General features: G+C 34.7%; 1 pseudogene; it reads right to left on the bottom strand.

Moving 5' to 3' along the window:
- Positions 1-9,778: 9,778 nt before the first annotated feature.
- Positions 9,779-22,600, bottom strand: part of LOC127541477 (DNA topoisomerase 1-like) — a 91,255-nt pseudogene continuing 78,433 nt past the window's right edge.

Below are 22,600 nucleotides of genomic sequence, written 5' to 3'. Positions count from 1 at the left end.
AAAGTGTGAACCCATGCCTTACCTTTTCTAGTTTCTTCTTCCTGAGAGTTCTCACCTTTTTGAGTTTTCACCTTTGTATTTCATACTAGTAATGGGACTAGGTATTCACAGTGTTTACATCTAGGCAATTAAGGACAGAATAGTTTTCTACAATTTGGTACTTTAACCAAAGAAAGAACACCAGGTCAATGATGATTGGATGCAAATGATTTAATTTTTCTTTCTTCCTTTTTCTTCTTTCCTTTCCTTTTCTGTGCTTTTCTTTTCTTTTCTCAATTCTTTTCATTTCATTTCTTTTCTTTCCTTTTCTTTTCATTTCACTTCTTTTCTTTTCTTTTCTTTTTCATTTCTTTTCTTTTTTTCTTTGACAGGAGTTACAGAGCTAGAAAGCATTTAGTGTCTGATGCCAGATTTGACCTGTAGTACTCCAAGGCTGCTGCTATATCCAATGTACCATCTAGCTGTCATTCCCTTTTCTTACACTGGTTATTGACACCAGGGAATCGGAGAAATGATCAAAAAGATATTCTAGGAGGTTCTCTGTGCTAGCATTAATCATAGTAATTGATCTAGTAATATGCTACTTCCATTATCTATTCCTAGATCCCAGTTATCAGTTCAGTTGGGCAATATGTTCTGTAAGTACCAAAGTTTCACTCACAGACTGCTAAATTTCTAGGGCAGATAGGAGCAGCAAGTATATATGCATGCCAAGAATTTCAAAATTAGAATAACTAATGCAATTCTTGAAGATAAATGTAACTTCTTTTTAAAAAAAGAACTTTTAAAAACTATCAATAAATATGAAAATGTAGTTTAAAAAAACAGTTCTCAACTGTTTTTGTCAAGTTTTAGGGCAAAATTCTTTATATTTTCCATAGGATTGTTTGTAAAAAAAAAAAAAATAAGGATTGTTGTGTTAGGAAAAGTGTAAAGAACAGTCCAGAGAAAGTCTGATCAGCACAAACATGGCCCCAGCAAAACACAAGCAGCCTTTTGAGTGACTGAATGAGAGTGACTCAATCAGAAGTGTCAGTGGTAGTTTCTTGATGTTCCAGCCCATACAATAAGGAGGTTGATTCAGTGATCAGAAGAATACAAGGGTCTCTTGGCTGGGGTCTGTGGATAGGATTCTGTTATTTTTCCTGTACATAGATCAGGGTCTCTTTGTTGGATCTTCACCCTAAGCTGAACAGTACCTCTAACACACCAGAGCTCATAGGCATAGGGGAAGCGGAAAACTAGTCACAATTCCTGATTGGTAAAGAATGCACAGTATAGGAGACTAAAAAAACCACACGTTTCCGTAGTTCACACCACCTTGGAACAAACAAAAACAGGAGCCTAAAATTTCCTCTAGAAACAGTTGCACAAAATAACCCTGAAGCCTGTCATGGTGCTCTCCCTACTCCAGTAGCAGAATACCCCTTAGCATAATGGTAAAATTAAAGAAATAGACTAGAAAATCAGAAAACATCAGAAAAAAAATCCTGACTATAGAAAGTCACTATAGTGAAAGGCAGGATCAAAATACACTCAGAAAAAGACAACACAGCCAAAATAGCTACATCCAAAACTTCAGGAAAAATATGAATTTACACCAGGCTATGAAAGAAGCATTTAAAAACTCAAAAAAGTATACACTGGGAAGAGAAGTAAGACTCATTCAAGAATAATGTGAAAAAAAGAATGAATACTTGGTTAAAGAAGCACACACAAAAATACTGAAGAAAATAACACCTTAAAAAGTAGAATAGGCCAAATAGCAAGAGGCATAAAAATCTAAGAAAAGAATGCTTTGAAGTCAGAATAGTTCAAATGGAAAAAGAGGTACAAAAATCTCCTGACAAACAAAACAAAACAAAACAAAACTTAAAAGGTAGAATTGAGCAAATGGAAAAGAAGATATAAAAGCTCTCTGCAAAATTAAATTCCTTAAAAATTAGAATTGGGCAAGTAGAAGCTAATGACTACATAAGACATCAAAAAAAAATGAATCAAGTAGAATCAAAAGAATGAAAAACTGGAAGAAATAGTGAAATATCTCTTTGAATAAACAACTGACCTGGAAAATACATCCAGGAGAAATAATGTTAAAATAACCGAACTATATGTTTTTTAAAAAAGAAAAAGAGTGTAGAAATCATTCTTCAAGAAATTATTAGGAAAAACTTCCATGATATTCTTGATCTATAGGGTAAAATAGAAATTGATAGAATACACCAATCAATTCTTAGAAAAGATACTAAAGTGAAAACTCCCTAGAATATAATAGGCGATTTACAGAGCTCCAAAATCAAGGAAAACATATTAAAAGCAACCAAAAAGAAATAATGTAAGTATCATGGAGCCAACATCAGGATAACATAACTGAGAGAAACTGTTATTAATATCCACTAATTTGGGGAGATTAAGAACTCCCCCCTTCTTGGAAAATCCAGATTTTGAAATTTCATTTTAAAATTCCCTCTAAAAGGACATTACTGAAAGTGAGATTGGACTAATTTTCTTGTTTGAGACCCTACCCTGGTACAAGGTATTGTGTTCTGCTCAGGCAAAGATGAGGTATAAATTCTTTGAATAAATAGCCCAAAGCTGTGGGTAGTCTAGTATAAACAGATTCTCTGTCCAAGTCTGACATGAAATAACTCTCAGCCTATCTTTTAAAATATTTCTCACATTCTGTTATGTCATCTAATCAGAACTGATTGCCACCCCTCAGGAATACCTAGCCTTTGAAAAATTTATGCACTGTGACCCCATAGCCATTTGGTCTAAAAGAAACAGCCAAATGATCATCTTATTATTAGTAAAGTGCTGGCCTTATTATGCTACCAAAACTTTTTAAAATCACCACATGGTATTTAGTAGTTTCTTCATTAAAGTATCAGAGGACTTGAAACATGATATTCCAGAAAGCAAAAGAAATTTACGATTACAACCAAAAATATCCCAGCATTTCCAAAATTAAGTATAATACTTCAAGAGTGAAATAGATTTTCATACAACTTTCAATCACTTCTGATGAAAAGTGGCAGACGGGCTGCAAAGAAAACTTTTGATTTTAAAATATTATTATTTAAAATATTAGACACAAAAAAAAGCATTTAAAAAAGCACAAAAAGCTAAACAGGAGAGAGAAATCATATAAAATTCAACAAGGTGAAGCTGTTTCCATTCTAAGAGGGAAAAATGATACTTTTCTGTTGGAATCCTAATGTTAACTCAACTTGAAACAAGGTGATAACTCAAGGGAGACTAGAATCCTAGTGTTAACTCAATGTAATTGATACAATGCTTGTGTTCCTACCTTTACTCATTGGAGTTCACATGTTTGGGGGATTTGAGGGTTTAGTATGAGATATCCAAATTCACACCTCCCTTGAAGCTTTTAGGGCCAGAGAGCACTCTGGGAGAAAACCCACAATCCCATTCTCTCAGAAGAGTCATATATAAGCCCAGTCAAGAGTTTAGCAAGATTGGAGGCTGAAGAAGGCAGAGGCAGAAGCAAAGGACAAAGCTGCAAGAGCTCCTCAGAGGCAAGACAGATTCAACTTGGTGCTGGCTCTAGAGGCTGAAGAAAACAGAGGCAGAAGCAAAGGACAAAGCTGCAAGAGCTCTTATAACCAAGGAGAGAGAGAGGCTTCTTAGAAAAGCTAACTGGGCTATATTGGAGACTGAAAGCCAGAAGCCCTCTCTCAGAGGCAAGAGAGATCCATTCCATTTTCCACTTGGTTGGCTAGAGGACTATAGGACAAACCTTTGGATTTGGAGACATTTGGAGGGAGCTCTAGAAACCAAGTAGAGAGACAGGCCTCTAAGTTAACTGGGCTATATTGGAGACAATAAAAAATCTGAAATTTTATCACCTGGCTGCATTTGGGGTAATTATTGATCTGACCTGATATTAAGGCTGCCTCCAGAAACTTCCCCCGAGAAACCTACTCTCTCCCCCAGAGAGAACCTTTAAATTATTTTAAAGAAGAAAAAGAACACCACATTTTTCCCAAACCTTTTTTTTTCATTTTAAAGGCATCACATGGATAGAAAGTAAGAATGTGTGTTTACTACCATGGGAAAATTATTTTTAAAAACCAAAATTTAGAGGTGGCAAACAGGAATGCACTTGGAAAAAGAGAAAGGGAGAAATAGAATAGAGATAATTATCTGACATAAAAAAGAGGGAAAGAACTTTTATATTAGAGTGACATGGGGATAGTAGGGAGATGGTTTTGGTGAAGGAAGTACCCAAATCTCATTCTCATCACAATAAGCTCAAAATGACAATAACATAAACACTGAGTTGAATATAGATATCTATCTTATTTTACAGAAAAGTAGAAAGGGAAGGCAAAAAGAGAAAGAGGTGAGGCTGATAAAAGGAAGAGTGGATTCAGGGAGGTAAAAATCAGAAACAAAATACTGTTGAGAATGCACAAGGTAAAAGGAGAAAGAGAAAGACAGAGAAAAAGACAGTGAGCAAGAGAGAGAGGGGGGGGGGAGAGAGAGAGAAAGAGAATGAGAAAGGGAGAGAAAGAGAGGTAGTAGTAATAGTATTATAAGTGAGGTGATAAGAAAGAAATACATGGTAATTGTAACTGTGAAAAAAAAAGACTTTTACCCTAATTTTCTCTGATAAAGAACTAATTTCTCAAACATATAGAAAGCTTAGTCAAATTTTTGGAAACACAAGGCAGTCCTCGTTGACAAATGGTCAAAGGATATGAACAAGCAGTGAAATTTTCAGATGAAATAATCAAATCTATCTATAGTCATATAAAAGTGATTCAAATCACTATTGATTAGAGAAATGCAAATTAAAGCAGCTCTAAGCTACCACAACACACCTATGAGTTTGGATAATATGACAGAAAAGGAACATGACAAAATGTTGGACGAAATATGGGAAAACTGAAGCACTAATGACTATTGGTGAAATGATACACTAAGTTTCAATCATTTTGTTGAACAATTGGGAGTTATGCCCAAAGGGCTACAAACACTTCATACCTTTTGTTTAAACAATACCATTATTAAGTCTATATTTCAAAGAGTAAAATAAAAGGAAAAGAGCTTATACATGCAAAAGTATTAAGAGCAGTTCTTTTAGTGGTGGCAAAGAATTAAAATTTGAGGAAATACCCATCAATTGTGAAATGGTTGAACAAATTGTGGTGTATGATTGTGATACAACACTTTTGTGCTATATGAAATGATAAACAGTATGCTAATAGAAAAATTTGGAAAGCCTTATATGAAATGATACAATGTGAAATGAGAAGAACCAGAAGAACACTGTATATAGCAACAAGAATATTATACAATAATGAATTGTAAATGATTTTAGCTATTATCAGAAATACGATTCAAATCAGTTCTAGAGGACTTATTTTAAAAAATGCTATCCATCTCCAGAAAAAGAACTGATGGAATCAGAATGCAGAGCAATGCACACTTTTTGTAGCATTTTTTTTAATTTTTGATGTTCTTTTTCGTCTGTTTTTTTTTTCACAAAATGGCTCACAAGAAAATATGTTTCCTGTGATTATACAAATATAACATGTAACAAATTGCTTGCTTCTTCATGCAGTGGGGTAAAGAAGAAAAAAGAAAAGAGAAATTTGCTTTTAAAATGTTAACAATTTTTTACATGTAAATGGAAAAAGGAAATATTAAATTAAATTTTAATATCTTTACAATTAAGTAAAACTTGAGCTACTACTAAATTGATGTAAAAATTCCCAGAATTTCCATAGTAACAGATGCTATTTTTCAGGGATCAGAACTAATAGATACATATAGTGGGCATGCATAGGTGAGTTGTGATCTAAAAATTTGTGGAAAAACTTGTTCCAGTGAAACATCACATGAAAAATGCAAAAGACTATATTACGATGAGTACTTTATGCAAAAAAAAAAAATATGCAATAAAATGAGATTGCATTTAGTTCAATTTGAAGCAAAACAGGGTCCTAATCCTACATTACTTGGAAATACTCATTATCAGAAAGTTATGCATAAATGTACAATGTCTTGTGCCATTTAAATGTGTAATTGCATTTTACAATAATCATATATATGGATATAGATACACAAAAATATAAATGTGTACATAAGTATGTCCATCAATCAACTGATGTTAATTATTCATCTACCTGGTGCCAGGAACTATGCTATGTCCTGAGTTAGACTGGTGCCTTTGACTCAAATTTAAGGGAGATTTTATACTTGTTATTAGGACTATTCTGGGTGGGAACAGAGATAAGCTATGAATCTAAGTCACTTTCCCTCCCCAGGGTCTGACCTAGTAGAAAAGAAGAGCAGGTTAATGTCTCCTATGTTGCACAAGGAGTAAATCTGTATACCTGTTATTATAAATTGTAAATACATATTCCTTTGGAAAAGGTCCACAGTTACATAACACATACATATGCACATACACATACATACACACATTGGTAATGTATGTAAATATATTTTATATGGACATAAGTATTATATACACATCTATGTTTGAATATGCATGTGAAAATTCTATGTTTATATTTTGGGAATATCAAGTATATGTAATATATTTGACATCCAGTGCCTTAGGATATAGGAAAATGACTTTTCATATGCAGTGTACCTAGTCTGCGCATCACCAATTTTCTGAGTTATCAGTGAAGTGTCCAAACACTATGTGTTTATATAAAGTGGGATATATAGTTTTGTATATAAACAATTGACTTTTTTAAAATCAGTTTTGAAAATGATACATAGGGGCAGCTAGGTGGCTCCATGGATAGAGCACCAGCCCTGAAGTCAAGAGGTCCTGAGTTCAAATCTGGTCTCAGATCCGTAATACTTCCTAGCTGTGTGATCCTGGGCAAGTTGTTTAATTCCAATTCTTCAGCAGCAACAACAACAACAACAACAAAAGCTACGTAACTTTATTGGTATACTCAACATGTGTTCTAATGAATGGAAAATGATTTTAGAGGTTATGTTTACTTGTTTAAATTTGAAAATCTCATTTAATTAACTGTCAGCTTTCATAGAATTTTATTAATTAATTTTGGATCTACTAGCTACTTAGAGATCCAGAGGTGCTTTTACATTTTTGGAAAGCAAAGAGATAATCAAGGGTGAAGAGGCCCTTAAAAATCATCATTTGGGGAACTATAAATGACAGTTCCACCTGTTCCATTGTAAAATGCTATGTGCCCTCTTTCATAATCAAGGAAAATTCCCAATTTATAAATATATTGGCATACATAAACATCATGATTGAATAACGGAGGCAAAGACATTTCCAAATGTGAAGATTAAAAGAGTACATCTATATCAAATAATCTGCGGTCATTGCCCTTCATTCATTCTGGGAAGATGCTCACTTCCCACTGTTTTATTCCCTACTTTTATTTCCCAGTAGTGTAACCCTGAGATGAAGCTTTGAGGAACTAAGATATGGAGGGCAAGTTAAATCTTTCTGGGTTGTTAGCCACATCCTGTAAAACATAACCATACTCAACTCTTCTCATATCATCAAACAGGGTGAGATAAAGATTGGCCAAAGGATCTGGACTTAAATGCTCTATAGAAAATAGAAAAAGCATAATTCGCTTAGGGTTTCAGAGGCTAGATTATCATAATTAAGAGAAAGATCCCCTAATCCTGGAAGAACTTCAGACTATGGGATTTTAGTCACAATCTCTACCCACTGGAAATATGCCATAACTCTAGGGGGATTGCCCAGTTTCTGAAACTATGATGAATATTTTGGAATTGTCTTAAATTAGTGAATTTCTTGGAGAACCTAAGTCAATCATAGGTGATCATCACACAGTGTTATTGTTACCATGTACAATATTTTCCCATTTCTTCTCACTTCACCCAGAATCAATTCATGTAAGTCTAGGTTTTTCTGAAATCAGTCTGAATTGTATTTCATCTGTAATCTTTTTTTCCTAGTAAATTTTCTTTTTCCATGCATTGAGGGTTAGTTTTCCCAGTTCAGCTTCATTGCCATCCCTACTCCCACACCAGGTTGTCAGGATTGTATATTTTAACCAAGAAACTACCATATAATACAAATTAAATTCTGATTCAGGGGACAACTCTGTGCCCCTCCATTCAGCACAGAAGATCACTGAAAAGGTTCATAGTCTGTCCTGCCCCCCTATCTCTAGTCATCCTAAAGAAGATAAAAAAGCTGTTGTCATGTATTCATGCATTTTGGTCTAGGGGACCATGGAACCTGATAGCTCTAGAGCTGAATCTGAGCTCCTTCATACAAGGACTCTAGATGATGGAAGTTTCATCTATTCTTTTTTTTTTCTATTGTGTTGTAGGAATTTATTTATATAACCTATATTTGAATAAAAGTAAATTCATAATAAAAAACAAAAGATACTTGAAGAATAATTTGTAAAATGATCTTGGCACATGCCCTAAACTAACAGTGAATGTTAAATATTACAACAACAACAAATCTTCATATTACAGTTCAGCTTTTTACATTTTATTTATTTATTTTTACAGCAATACAAGGGAAACTTTTTTCTTTTTAATCTGATTTTTCTTGTGCATCATGATAATTGTATAAAAATATATACATATATTGGATTTAACATATATATTTTAGCACGTTTAACATATATTGGATTACTGCTATCTAGGGGAGGGGGTGAATGGAAGAGAGGAAAATTTTGGAACTCAAAGTTTTATAAGGATTTGTAGAGAGATGGAACTTTGGAGAAGTATACTTGAAAGAAAGTGTTAACTCAGTGAAAATGATGAAATAATGGTTCTCTAGTTCACACATATACTTAGTACTTAGTATGATGATGTAATGGTTCTCTAGTTCACACATATTCAGTATGCTGTAACGATGTAATTGTATGAAGGTATATAAGGACTGAGAAGGACTTGAAATGAGACATTCTATCTTTGTTCATCCTCCTGGTGGCTCTCTTGCCTTCTGCACTCCTTCACTAAGATCAAGACTGGGCCAGAATAAAGACTCTAGACTTCATTCCTGACCATTCTTGTGGTGCTATCCTGCTGAGACCAAGACCCATCTGAAGGACTTCCAGAAAGCTAGCCCAGACATTACAAGGATCAATGTCAAAAAATTATTCATGCATGCTTTAAAAATTAAAAGCTATAAAAAATTTTTTTTTAAAAAGGAAAAAATACAAGAGAAAAAAAGGAATGAAATCTTAAGTAGACTCAAGTAGAAACACTGGGATTTAGAAAGAAAAAAAGAGAGAGAATAAACTATTTTAGAAACATGCAAAACATACTCAGAATAAAGAATGATGGGAAAATTGTTTCAGTCACTGATCATTTCATTATTCTCAAAGTTATTCATCCCTAATCGTTCACAACCTTAACCTACACTATCTTTAAGATGAAGGAAAAAGTCTAAATATTTTGAAATAATTGCAATAAATAAAATTCACTGAAAAGGAACCCTCAAGTCAAGAAGCATTTTGCCATAATACTTTGTTGAAAACAGATGTCTGGATTGAAACATTGCTAATATCACACCTGTTTTAAACAAAAAGAAAATTGATTCCTATGACAATTGAGATAGCTCTAACAGGTATGTTGCATTTGTTTTACTTAAATTTTTAATTGCCAAAATGGGAAGGGGTGCAGGTTAGAAATTCATTTTCTATTAAAATATAGAAGTTATTTCAAACTCTTAAGTGTAAAATTATAATCAAACTTCATATATAGTAGATAAAAACTCAAACCCTTCAATGAAATACTGAATTTATATGGGATGAATTCATCTGGGATCTAAATTTGATTATTTTAAGTTTCCCAAGGCAATCTGTTGTTTTTTTCTCTCTCTGTGCCCTGAACCTTCAATTTTATCAAATCCTTCAGTCTCTATACAGCCTTCTTAACTTGTACCATCTTTTTAGACTTGGCATCTTTTTGGATCTTGGCCTCACTTTTGGCACTTTTCAGATCTCTTCTTGTATCAGTTAGCTGGTCTTTCTTAGTGACAATCTTAGTTTGCAGATTCAGCCTAGACTTATCAAAAGTCTTTGATAGTGTCCTCTGATGGTTCCACAGAATCACAAAAGCTTTATTTGCACCATTATAAGAAAAGGATTTTTGTTGAGATCATTTCTGCAGGGTCAGTGAGCTTCTTTAGCTGCCACTGTAGTGTGATGTACAGAAGACATTAGCTGTCAATTGTTCCATGAGATATTAAAGTTGTTTATTGAGGATACTGGTATTAAATCTGTCAAAAAAGATAATCTCAGGCTGCTTGTTTTCCATAAATAGCTGAAGGTTCTTAAAAACCCCTTTCTCTACAGAGACCTTGTTGTAGTGTCATATGGAATCCTTCCCTAAAAAAATCAAATTCAACTATGTATTCTTGGTTATCCATTTCCAGATATTGCTATTGTGCTCTACCTGGAAAGAAAAGCAATACACAGTATCAGCTATCTCCCCTTCTTCATTCTCATTACCAGTTCTTAGAGCAAGTTTGTCAGTGAAACACAATGTTACAGCCCTCTGTTGGACTTTCATTTGCTTGGATTTCCAGTCTTGTTGGTATTGATTCCAGATTTTGTCTATACAGTTCTTCTATTTTTGAACTGTCTCATAGTTCTGCCAATTTTTCTCTCCCTTGATTCGTAATCTACCTGATGGATTTCAGATATTCTAGTCCAAGTCAATAACCAGGAAATATTGTTATCATGTCAAACTTCTTTCTAATTATGTCTAGGAGGAGGAGGATGAACTATGGATTCTTTGCTACATTTGATAATTACATCTTCAGGAATAAATCACCTTGTCAACATTCCCATCTTGTGATGGTTGCCAAGACTCTGAAAAAGACATGGAAGCTCAAGGTTGAAGTTGGAAGTCCTCTCATCACCTAGAAACCATACTCTTTCAATAGTCTTTCATTTTTCTCTTTGATTTTCCTTCCTAATTTGCTTTCTTGATTCTGATTGGATTTTGAAATACTATCAATCATAGAATGCAAATTAAGACAATTCTGAGGTAACACAACATACTTCTCAGATTGGCTAAGATGACAGGAAAAGATAATAACAAATGTTGGACGTTGTTGGAATCTTTACAAACTGCTAACTAATTAGAGTTGATCTGATCTTACAAGAAGATGTTTTGGGCCAGAACCTGAAACAAGGTACTAAGTAGAACTAATTGATACAAGGCTTGTGTTGACACCTTTACTCACTGAACTTTTAGAAATTGTTAAGTACAGAGAGATCTATTCCAGAATATTTTCCACTTGGCTGGCTGATGGCAGAAGAGAGTTCAGCTGGATTGGAGAGGAGCACTCTGGTGCAGACACAGAGCACTTTGGGAGATTTCAGCAGAATTATGCCAGAAGCCCTCTCTCTGAGGCAAGAAGGAATATTTTCCACTTGGCTGGCTGGTGGTGGAAGAAAGAGTTTTCAGAGGAAGAAACTACGAGTCGAGAGTTCAGCAGACAACCAGATTCATCTTCATCTCACACCACTGTGGTTGGTGGCTGGGCTCCTGCACTCCCCCCACTGAGACCAAGCTGGTCTGAAAGACTCACCAGAAAGCTAGCCGAGCCCCAGCTGAAGGAGACAAGAGATTCATTCCATCTTTGTGCTGGCTGGAGGCAGAAGAAAGCAGAGGCAGAGGCTAAAGGACAAAACCCCTGGATTTGGAGATATTCGGAGGACTCTAAGCTAACTGGGCTATATTAGAGACAATAAAAGATCTGAACTTTTATCACCTGGCTGTGTTTTGAGGTGATTATTACTTTCAACTGATACTAAAGCTGCCTCCAAGAAAACCTCCCTGAGAAACCTACACCTCTCCCCCAGAGAGGTGTACTCTCTTATTTTAAAAGAAAAAGATCACCGCATTTTGGTGCCCTGAACGTGGGACTGACAAAATCCTGATCCAGTGGAAAATTTACACATGTCCATAAGTCATAGAAACAGTCCAAAAGGATTCCAATGTCCATTAGTTCATGTGCCAGGAATCCAATAGTTCCTGTAAGCTCTGATGTACTGCAAAAGTCTCATCAACAATTTTTCATCTCAGGGAATCCAATGATTCTTGCTGGTTTTTCAAGAACTGAAACAATCTCATCTTGTGTTAGAAAATCCAATGATTCTTGAAGATTTTTAAAAGTCTTTTTAACAATTTCATTGTCAGCCATCTGATTCTTTCTCCATCTGTGGAAATATAAGCAGATCCTCTTCCCAAGCAGTTAACCTAATTCCCTTCTATTGACCAAATTTGGGATTTCTCCTCATCATCAGGTAATTACATTGGAGCTGTTTGCACTAGATATTGCCTTGTTGTCTTAAAAGGCCTGTATTCTTCCCATCTGTAATCCTGATTGTTTTTCTGTTGGTTGATGACATCAGAGTCCTGAATTTCTAAAGTCTCTCTGGGTGTAACCTCAGCTGCTATCATGCCCCATCTGTTCTTTGATTGATACTTTGGAGCTGGGTCCTGCCTCTCATTCCTCTGGGTCAATATACATTTAGAAGTCCAGTGAAAGCCTCGATTACATTTTGGACATGGGGTTTTGGGTTTTCTCTCACCCTGCCTTCTCATTTTATCTCTGTATCTACATTGGGCTCTTAGATGTCCAACTTTTCCACACTGAAAACATCGACGAGTTTCTCTAGAATTCCTTTGCCAAGAAGGACCTTGTCTTTCCATATTCATCATAGTTTGGGCATAATAAGCATTTGTGCCCACTGTGGCGCAGTGTCTTATGATCTCCTCTAAAGGAGCATTTTTGTCTAGCCCCCATATAATTCTCTTGCAAACCTCATTGGCATTTTCCTTAGCCAAATGTCTAGTCATTATTTCTGTTGCAGCATTATCTCCAATGGTTCTTATTACAGCTGTTTGCAAACATCCCACAAAATCTGCAAAAGGTTCATTGGGACCTTGCTCTATTTTTGTGAAAGCATTATTTCCATCTTTCTGTCCAGGGAGAGAATTCCAAGCTTTTATTGCAGCCTTAGAAATTTGCTCATACACTGTTATGGGATAATAAATCTGTTCTGAACTCTCTGCATACTGACCTTGACCAGCTAGTTGGTCAAAAGCAACTTGTACAATAACTCCTGTTTGTCTGTTGCATTGGGCTTGAATCCTACATAATTCATGAAACTCTGAAAGCCACAATAAATTTTGTCCAGATTCTAGACATGTTCTGGCTATGGATTTCCAGTCATTCGGGGTTAAGATTTCATAAGACAAATTATCCAGTAACATCTTCACATAAGATGATGTAGCCCCATAAAGAGTGCAACCCTTTTTCAAATCTTTAATTTTTTTCCAAATTAAAAGGAGTGTATCTTCTCTCTTTTTGACCTGAAGAGTCAAGCTTTTCAATCACAGGATATGCATTTATAAAATCAGATACATCTTCTCCTTCATTTTTTTCTTTGATTAATGCTTTTTCTAATCTTGTCAAATTCTGCTTTACAGGAGAAGCTGACTGTATTTCTGTCTCTCTCCCTCCCCCTTGTTCCACCCATGAAGGGCTAATTGAGGGGGGAGGGTAATGAGATGTGGAATCACCTAATTCCTCCTGCTGTGAAGTATCACACTCAGAATTGTACTTAACTCCATCCTTATCTGATTCTTGCTCCTTTTCACCTGGTATAGTTGACACCTCTCCCTGCTGCTGTTTCTTCTTTTTCCTTATTTTAATACTTATAAAATTTCCTAAAGCTAGTTGTATTAAATTATATGTATTAAGTATGTCTTTGGAAATCAAGTTAGGCCCATTTTTATTATAGAACTGACAAAGATCCTCTCCTACCAATTTCCATTCATTTAGATCTAATTCCTTTTCCAGAGAGAAACAAGGACATATGTCCTTTACAGTTTGTAAAAGTTCAGTGATTTGCTGTAAACTTATAATTAAACCTTGGCTTTCCATAATTTTGACAATGCTCTTTAAACATTTTCCTTGAACAGAAACAGAAGGCTGTTTTCTAAACATCTGTCCCATTTTAGCTGAAATTCTACTTTAACTCTTCTGACAAAATTTCTTTGTTGCATTCACCCCAATTTCTGGGTTGAGGAGTCTTTTCCACTAGATCAGGATCAGAGGCTTTTCCACTGGATCAGGATTTTGTCAGTCCCTGTTCAGGGCACCAAAATGCGGTGATCTTTTTCTTTTAAAATAAGAGAGTACACCTCTCTGGGGGAGAGGTGTAGATTTCTCGGGGAGGTTTTCTTGGAGGCAGCTTTAGTATCAGTTGAAAGTAATAATCACCTCAAAACACAGCCAGGTGATAAAAGTTTAGATCTTTTATTGTCTCTAATATAGCCCGGTTAGCTTAGAGTCCTCCGAATATCTCCAAATCCAGGGGTTTTGTCCTTCAGCCTCTGCCTCTGCTTTCTTCTGCCTCCAGCCAGCACAAAGATGGAATGAATCTCTTGTCTCCTTCAGCTGGGGCTCGGCTAGCTTTCTGGTGAGTCTTTCAGACCAGCTTGGTCTCAGTGGGGGGAGTGCAGGAGCCCAGCCACCAACCACAGTGGTGTGAGATGAAGATGAATCTGGTTGTCTGCTGAACTCTCGACTCGTAGTTTCTTCCTCTGAAAACTCTTTCTTCCACCACCAGCCAGCCAAGTGGAAAATATTCCTTCTTGCCTCAGAGAGAGGGCTTCTGGCGTAATTCTGCTGAAATCTCCCAAAGTGCTCTGTGTCTGCACCAGAGTGCTCCTCTCCAATCCAGCTGAACTCTCTTCTGCCATCAGCCAGCCAAGTGGAAAATATTCTGGAATAGATCTCTCTGTACTTAACAATTTCTAAAAGTTCAGTGAGTAAAGGTGTCAACACAAGCCTTGTATCAATTAGTTCTACTTAGTACCTTGTTTCAGGTTCTGGCCCAAAACATCTTCTTGTAAGATCAGATCAACTCTAATTAGTTAGCAGTTTGTAAAGATTCCAACAGGACGTGATGTGGGAAAACTGGGATACATATACAATGTTGGTAGAGTTGTTAACTGATCCAATCATGCTGGAGAGCGATTTGGAACTATGACCAAAGGGCTATCAAAATGTACAGAACCTTTTATCCAATAGTGTTCTTACTGGGGCTATATTACAAAGAGATCATACAAAAAAATGACCTACATGTGCAAAAATGTTTGTAGCAGCCCTTTTTATAGTGGCAAAAAACTGGAAACCGAGTGGATGCCCATCAGTTGGAGAATGGCTGAATAAGATATTACATATGAATGTTATGGAATATTATTGTTCTATAAGACACAATCAGCAGGATGACTTTAGAGAAGCCTGGAGAGACTTATATGAATTGATGCTAAGTGAGATGACCAGAATCAGGAGATCATTGTACACAGCAATGACAAGATTATATGATGATCAATTCTGATGGACATAGATCTTTTTTACAATGAGATGATTGAGGCTAGTTCCAATTATCTTGTGATGAAGAGAGCCATCTACACCAAAAGAGAGGACTGTGGGAACAGAGTGTGAATCACAACATAGTATTTTAACTCTTTGTTGTTGTTTGCTTACATTTTGGTCTTTTTTCTCTTTTTTTTTCTTTTTTGATTTGATTTTTCTTGTGCAGCAAGATAATAAAAAGTATTTTCAAAACATATGCAAGGATAATTTTTCACCATTGACTGCAATTAAAGCATTAAAAACAAACTGCATGAAAATGCAGTTTAAGCATTAAAAATAATTTTTTTATTTTCAAAATTAAATCCACAGAAATCATCAGCTTTTCTATAAATTACTAACAAAGCCCAGCAAAATATAGAAAGAGAAATCCCATTTAAAATTACTGTAGACAACATAAAATACTTGGGGGTCTACCTGCCAAGAAAATTCAAAAGCTATATGAACAACAATTACAAAACACTTCTCACACAAATAAAATCAGATCTAAACAATTGGGAAAATATCAATTGTTCATGGTTCAGCCAAGCTGATATAATAAAAATCACAATTCTGCCTTAATTGACCTACTTGTTCAGTGCCATACCATTCAATGTGTCAAAACATTTTTATAGAACTAGAAAAAATAACAACAAAATTCATCTGGAAGAACAAAAGGTCAAGAATATCAAAGGAATTAATGAAAAAAACAAAAAAAACAAAAAACAAAGGACAGTGACTTAGCAGTACCAAACCTAAAACTCCATTGTAAAGCAGTAATAATCAAAAACATTTGGTACTGGCTAAGAAATAGAGTGGTGGATCAGTGGAATAGATTAGATACATATGACACAATAATCAAGGCCTATAGCAATCTAGTATTTGATAAATCCCCAAACCCCAACTTCTGGAATAAGAACTCTCTATTTGACAATAATTACTAGGAAAACTGGAAAATATCATTTCAGAACTTGGCATGAACCTATACCTCACATCCCATACCAAAATAAGGTCAAAATGCATACGTGAATTGGATATAAAAGATGATGCTATAAACAATTAGGAAAATAAGGGATAATTTAACTATCAGATCTATGGAAAAATTTATGTCCAAAAAAGAACTAGAGAATAATATGAAAGACACAATAGGCAACTTTGATTATATTCAATTAAAAAAGTTTTGCACAAACAAAACCAACAGAAACAAGATTAAAAAAGAAATACAAAGCTAGGCAAAAAAACTTTATACCAGTTTTGCTTATTTCTAAAGTATATAAAGAACTATATTAAACTTATGAGAATACAAGTAATTCTCCAATAGATAAATGTTCAAAGGATATGAACAGACAATTTTCAGATGATGAAATTAAAGCCATCTATAATAATAGGAAAAAAGTGGCCTAATTCACTATTTATTAGAGAAATGTCAATTAAAATAACTCTGAGGTACCACCTCACTCCTCTCAGAGGGCTAAGATGACAGGAAAAGATAATGATAAATTTTAGAGGGTATGTGGGAAAACTGGGACACTAATGTATTGTTGGTAGAGTTGTGAAATTGTCCAACCATTCTGCAGAGCAATCTAGGGCTATCAAATTGTGCATATCCTTTCACCCAGCAGTGCTATTATTGGGTCTATATCCCAAGGAAATCATAAAGGAAGGAAAAGGACCCACATGCGCAAAAATGTTTATAGCAGCTTTTTTTTTTTTTTTTTTGTAGTAGCAAAGAATTGTAAAATTAGTGGATGCCCATCAATTGGGCAATGGTTGAACAAGTTGTGGTATATGTAGGTAATGGAATATTATTGCTCTATAAAAATAATGAACAAGCTGATAAGAGAAAGGCCCAGAAAGATTTACATGAACTGATGCTAAGTGAAACAACCAGAAGCAGGAATACATGGTACACAATAATAGCAAAAATGTAACATGATCAACTATGAAAGGCTTGGTTCAAAAGATTTGACAGAAAATGCCATCTGCATCCAGAAAAAGAAATAAGAAGACTGAACATAAATCAACAAATGCTATGTACACTTTTTTCCTTTTTTTTTTTTAAATCAATCCCATTTTTCCCTTTTGCTCTAATTTTTCTTTCCCAACATGATTCATAATCAATGTGTATTAAAAATAAACTTACTATAATAAAAAATGGAATTGTGTTGAATCACCTCATTATTGAAAATAGCCAAGTCCATCACGGTTGATCATCATATAATCTTGTGGTTACTGTGTATAATGTATTCTCTTGGTGTTACTCACTTCACTTAACATCAATTTATATAAGTCTTTTTGCAGACATTTCTGAAATCAGTGTGCTCATCATTTCTTATAGAATAATAATATTACATTACCTTCATATACCATAACTTATTCATCCATTCTTCAACTAATGAACATCCATTCAGTTTCCAGTTCCTTGTCATTACAAAAAGGGCTGCTACAAACATTTTTGAACCTGTAGGGTTTTTTCTTCTTTTTAATGATCTCTTTGGCACACAGACCTAGTAGAAGCACTTCTACATCAAAGAGTGTGAATGTTTTATAGTCTTCTGGGTATAGTTCCAAAATGCTCTTCAAAATGGTTGTATCATTTCATAACTCCACCAATAATGTATTAGTATCCCAGTTTTCCCATATCCTTTATCATTACCTTTTCCTGTTTTGGTCTGAGATATATGAAGTGGTACCTCAGAATTGTATTAATTTGAATTTCTCTAATCAATAGTGATTTAGAACATTTTTTAATATCACTAAAAATGGCTCTAATTTCTTCATCTGAAAATTGTCTGTTCATATACTTTGACCATTTATCAATTTGAAAATGATATATATTTATGCAAATACAAATATACAAATTTGTATAAATTTCAGTAAATTCTCTCTAATTTTATAAATGAGGCCTTTAGCAGAAACTGGATGTAATTCCCCCTCTCCCAACTTTTCTGCTTCCCTTCTAATCTTGGCTGCATTGGTTTTTATCAAAGGCGTTCTTAAAACAATATTGCTGTTACTGCATACAACATTCTCTTGATTCTGCTCATTTCAATCTTCATTATCTTATGCAAATCTTTCCATTTTTTTTCTGAAATATTGAGTTCATTCTTATAGTACAATAGTATTCCATCAGCATCATATGCCACAATTTGTATAGCCATTCCCCAGTCAATGAGCAGCCCTGAAATTTCAAGAATTTTCCACCAGAAAGAAAGCTACTATAAACTTTTTTAAAGCAGATTTAGGTTCTTTATTGGAATCATCTCTGGAAATGGGCTTAGTAGTGGCATTATTGGGTTAATTTAATGACTTTGGGCCTAATTCCAGAATTTTTCTTCTACAAGTGCAGTTTAGCTAAGGACAAGGACCAAATGATCTCAATTTTCTTATATTGATAATAGGGGAATAAACAACTGGTCAGAATCAGATTCCTGGTAGATCTCTATGCTAGCACTGATAGCAGATTTTAATGCAGTTTGGTAACTCTATTATGTATACCCAATTCCCAGTTAAAGTTCAAGGTGGGAACAAAGTGCTTCGGATAGAATGGGGGAGGAGCTAAACAAGGGAAGTCCTATAATATTCAAATACCTGACCATCTAACCCCATGGAGATTAGACAAACTTATTTTTCAGAGAGAACTAGGGCCAAAAGTATGAATAACAATGAGAGTTATCCAAATTGATTTGATTTTCAAGAATTCAAAATATCTCATATCTATTTTCTTAATTTCAAGTTACAGCAATCCTTTGAGCTTGGCAAGACAATTACTATTATACCTATTCTAGAGAAGTGGGGCACTGAGTTTCAGGGCATTTGAAAAGTGTCACATAACTCTTTAGTATCAATGACAGTATTTCAGTTCTTGCCTTAAAGATTCTAAGTTCCATTATCTGCATACCATGTGATGTTCTCACTCTGTAGAAAAATTGTTCAAAATGATTTGGTTTCATTCTGGATGTGATTACTTCCCTACCAGAGTGAGACTTCAAATGGAAATTGAGGAATCAACTTTCTGAAATGCTATAGACATCATACACATAGCATAGGTCTAGGTAAGATTTGAGATTCCCACTCATTCTAATATTCTACTTTTGCCCCAAGAAATAATCTTCCCTAGTGTAAGATGAGTAAAGGCCAATGGTTTTCTTTGTTTTGGGGGGCTTTGGCACAAGAATAGTTGAATTACATAGAACTTTACTAACATTATTAACAAATTCCTGAATGCAGCCTTATTTTAAATTTCTTCAATATCTCAGACTTCAACTCTTTTGAGTTTCCTCATCTTTCTACTTTCCTCATCTGTTGTTCTCTTTCTCCATGAAAACAATGGGTAGTGTCTGTCATGAATTTTCTTTGTAAGAGAGGAAGAGAAGAGATGAGTAAGAATGGCACTTCTTTCACAATAGAATGATGTCCCCATTTCACAAGGGAGCTAGATGGCATCAAGGCAAAGAAACAGAGGTCAGCGGGTGGTTCTTAGCAATTCCTAATTTTTTTTCAAATAAATGCACTTTTCTTGTAAAATAGTTTGTACAAAGAAAAAGGATTGTCCAAGACAAAATAATGTTATGGGCACTGACTAAAGAGTAGAAGAATAAATATCTCATTATTTCTTCCCTCTAGAATACACACACACACACACACACACACACACACACACACACACACACAAAGCATATTGGAAAGGCAAGTTTCTATTCTATGACAAACTGAGTCAGACATGCAGTCTGTGAAGAATGGTTGGATGAAGTGGCTCAACAAAATATGTATTACTGCAGCTCACTGAGATTTTTTTTTTATTCAAGATAGTTCTCTAAGATCTCTGTAAAACTTTGTAACTTGAATGTATTTTGTTTTTAGGAATGAGAAGGTACTTCTTCAAAGTTCAATGATTGCTTCACCCAGATGGACTATATACCCTATCCCTGGAATGATAGAAATACTGTTGATTTTACCCAGTAAGACATCCATAATGATCTCAATTAACATTTCAAAATTTCCTGGAAATCCCAAATTATTTGCAGTGTGCTCCATATTGACACTCTATTTATTATCAAACTGTGTATTTCTCAAATTGCTTCTGACTGAATATGAACTCCTTGAAGACAGCATTCTCTGGAATAATTAAAAAAAAAAAGAGTGAATTCCTCTGAGTCAATCTTTTAAACATGAGTTTAAAAAAGCAACAACTGATTCTTCCAGTGTTGAAATGTTTATCACCTCTACCTTTTAATTTTTATATTATAAAATTGTTATGCCAATAATAAACTTCTTTCAGGTTCATCTTATACTAATTTCATCATACCTACATGATTATCTGTCTATATTTCACTGCTTGGTATACTGATTGAACATAATTGGTATTTCATCAAGTTTTGCTAAATATATAATCATTGCCTTATAACATGGGGTCTAATGTAAATCTAATAGTGGGAAGAGCCTAAAGATCATCCAATCTAACCCTATCATCCTTGTTTTAAGGAAATTAAGCTACAAAAATTAAGTTACTTATCCAAGTGAGGGGAGGACAAAAACTTAGAGTGTGTATTTCCATTGAGTTGGGACTGTGACCAGAATTCCAGTCTGAGGTTCTCCCAGGATTAAAGAATACTTTTTTGAGTTATTAAACTTCAACTCTAGAATCCAAGGTGAATGATAACCCTCTATTCCCCCTTTTTTCCTACAGGAAATTTAAGTTTGGATTCTAAAACAGTCATCCTTTCTGATGATTTGCAGTGTTGAATATAGTTCTATCTCACAGGATGTGCCTGACAACCCAAAAAGATTTGACTTTGCTCTGTGTCTTGACTACCCAGAGCTTCACCTTTAGGGAACACTACTGGGAAGTAGAGGTGGGGAATAAAAGGGAGTGGGAAGTGAGCATCTGTAAAGAATTGATCAGAAAGAAGGGTAATGTCTGGAAGTTATCTGGAAATACATTTACTCTGGTAGCCTTCACATTTGACATTGACTTTCATTTGTGGTGTTTGATGCCAACCTATTCATAAGGTTGGCGTTTTCTTTGATTATGAAAGAGGGCACATAGCATTTACAATGCTACAAATGGAACTCTAATTTATAGTTCCCCAAATGAGGCTTATTTCTCTCTTTGCTTTCCAAAGGGGAAAAACACCTATGTATCTCTCCCAAGAGTAACCAGCAGAATGTAGAGGAAGATGGTAATTACTAAAATGAGATTTTTCTGATTCAAGCAACAAAACAACCTCTGAAATAACTTTCCATTTATTAGAACTCATGTTGAAACAATACTATATGACCACCAATTCTGATGGACCTGGCCATCCTCAGCAACAAGATGAACCAAATCAGTTCCAATGGAGCAATAATGAACTGAATCAGCTACGCCCAGCGAAAGAACTCTGGGAGATAACTAAGAACCATTATATTGAATTCCCAATCCCTATACTTTTGCCCACCTGCAGTTCTGATTTCCTTCACAAGCTAATTGTATACTATTTCAGAATCCAATTCTTTTTGTACAGCAAAATAATGGTTTGGTCATGTATACTTATTGTGTATCTAATTTATACTTTAATATCTACTGGTCATCCTGCCATCTAGGGGAGGAGGTGGAGGGAAGGAGGGGAAAAATTGGAACAAGAGGTTTGGCAATTGTCAATGCTGTAAAGTTACCCATACATATAACCTGTAAATAAAAGGCTATTAAAATACAAAATTAAAAAAAAAAACTCATGTTGAATATTTCAATAAAGTTATGTATCATCATCAAAACCAACAAGAAAAAAATCTATCTTGTTTCTACAGGATATCCAAACTACTTTGTATGAACACCTAGTATTTCATTCCTCACCGATTACAGGGAGATTTGTTGATGCTAAGCAAACTATGCATGTAAAATATTTTTTCTATATTCAAAAAAATTGGGTATCATTTATGCTTGACCTTTCCGAGAATAAAGCCTGAAAAAAAATTTTTTTAATGTTATTTCATTTTTCCCAGTTACATGTCAAAAAGATTTTTAGCATTCATTTTTATAAGATCTTGAGTTTCAAATTTTTCTCCCTTATTTCTCTCTCCTTCACTCCTCTCTTCCATTATGCCCTTTGGGTATAATTCCAAATTGCTCTACAAAATGGTTGGATCATTTCACAACTCCTCCAACAATGCTTTAGTGTCCCAGTTTTCTCAATCCCTTCCAATATTTGTCATTAA

The sequence above is a fragment of the Antechinus flavipes genome, chromosome 6, assembly GCF_016432865.1.
Source record: "Antechinus flavipes isolate AdamAnt ecotype Samford, QLD, Australia chromosome 6, AdamAnt_v2, whole genome shotgun sequence".
Lineage (NCBI taxonomy): Eukaryota > Metazoa > Chordata > Mammalia > Dasyuromorphia > Dasyuridae > Antechinus > Antechinus flavipes.
The sequence above is the reverse complement of the archived record's forward strand: the minus strand, read 5'-3'. Positions and strand labels throughout refer to the sequence as shown.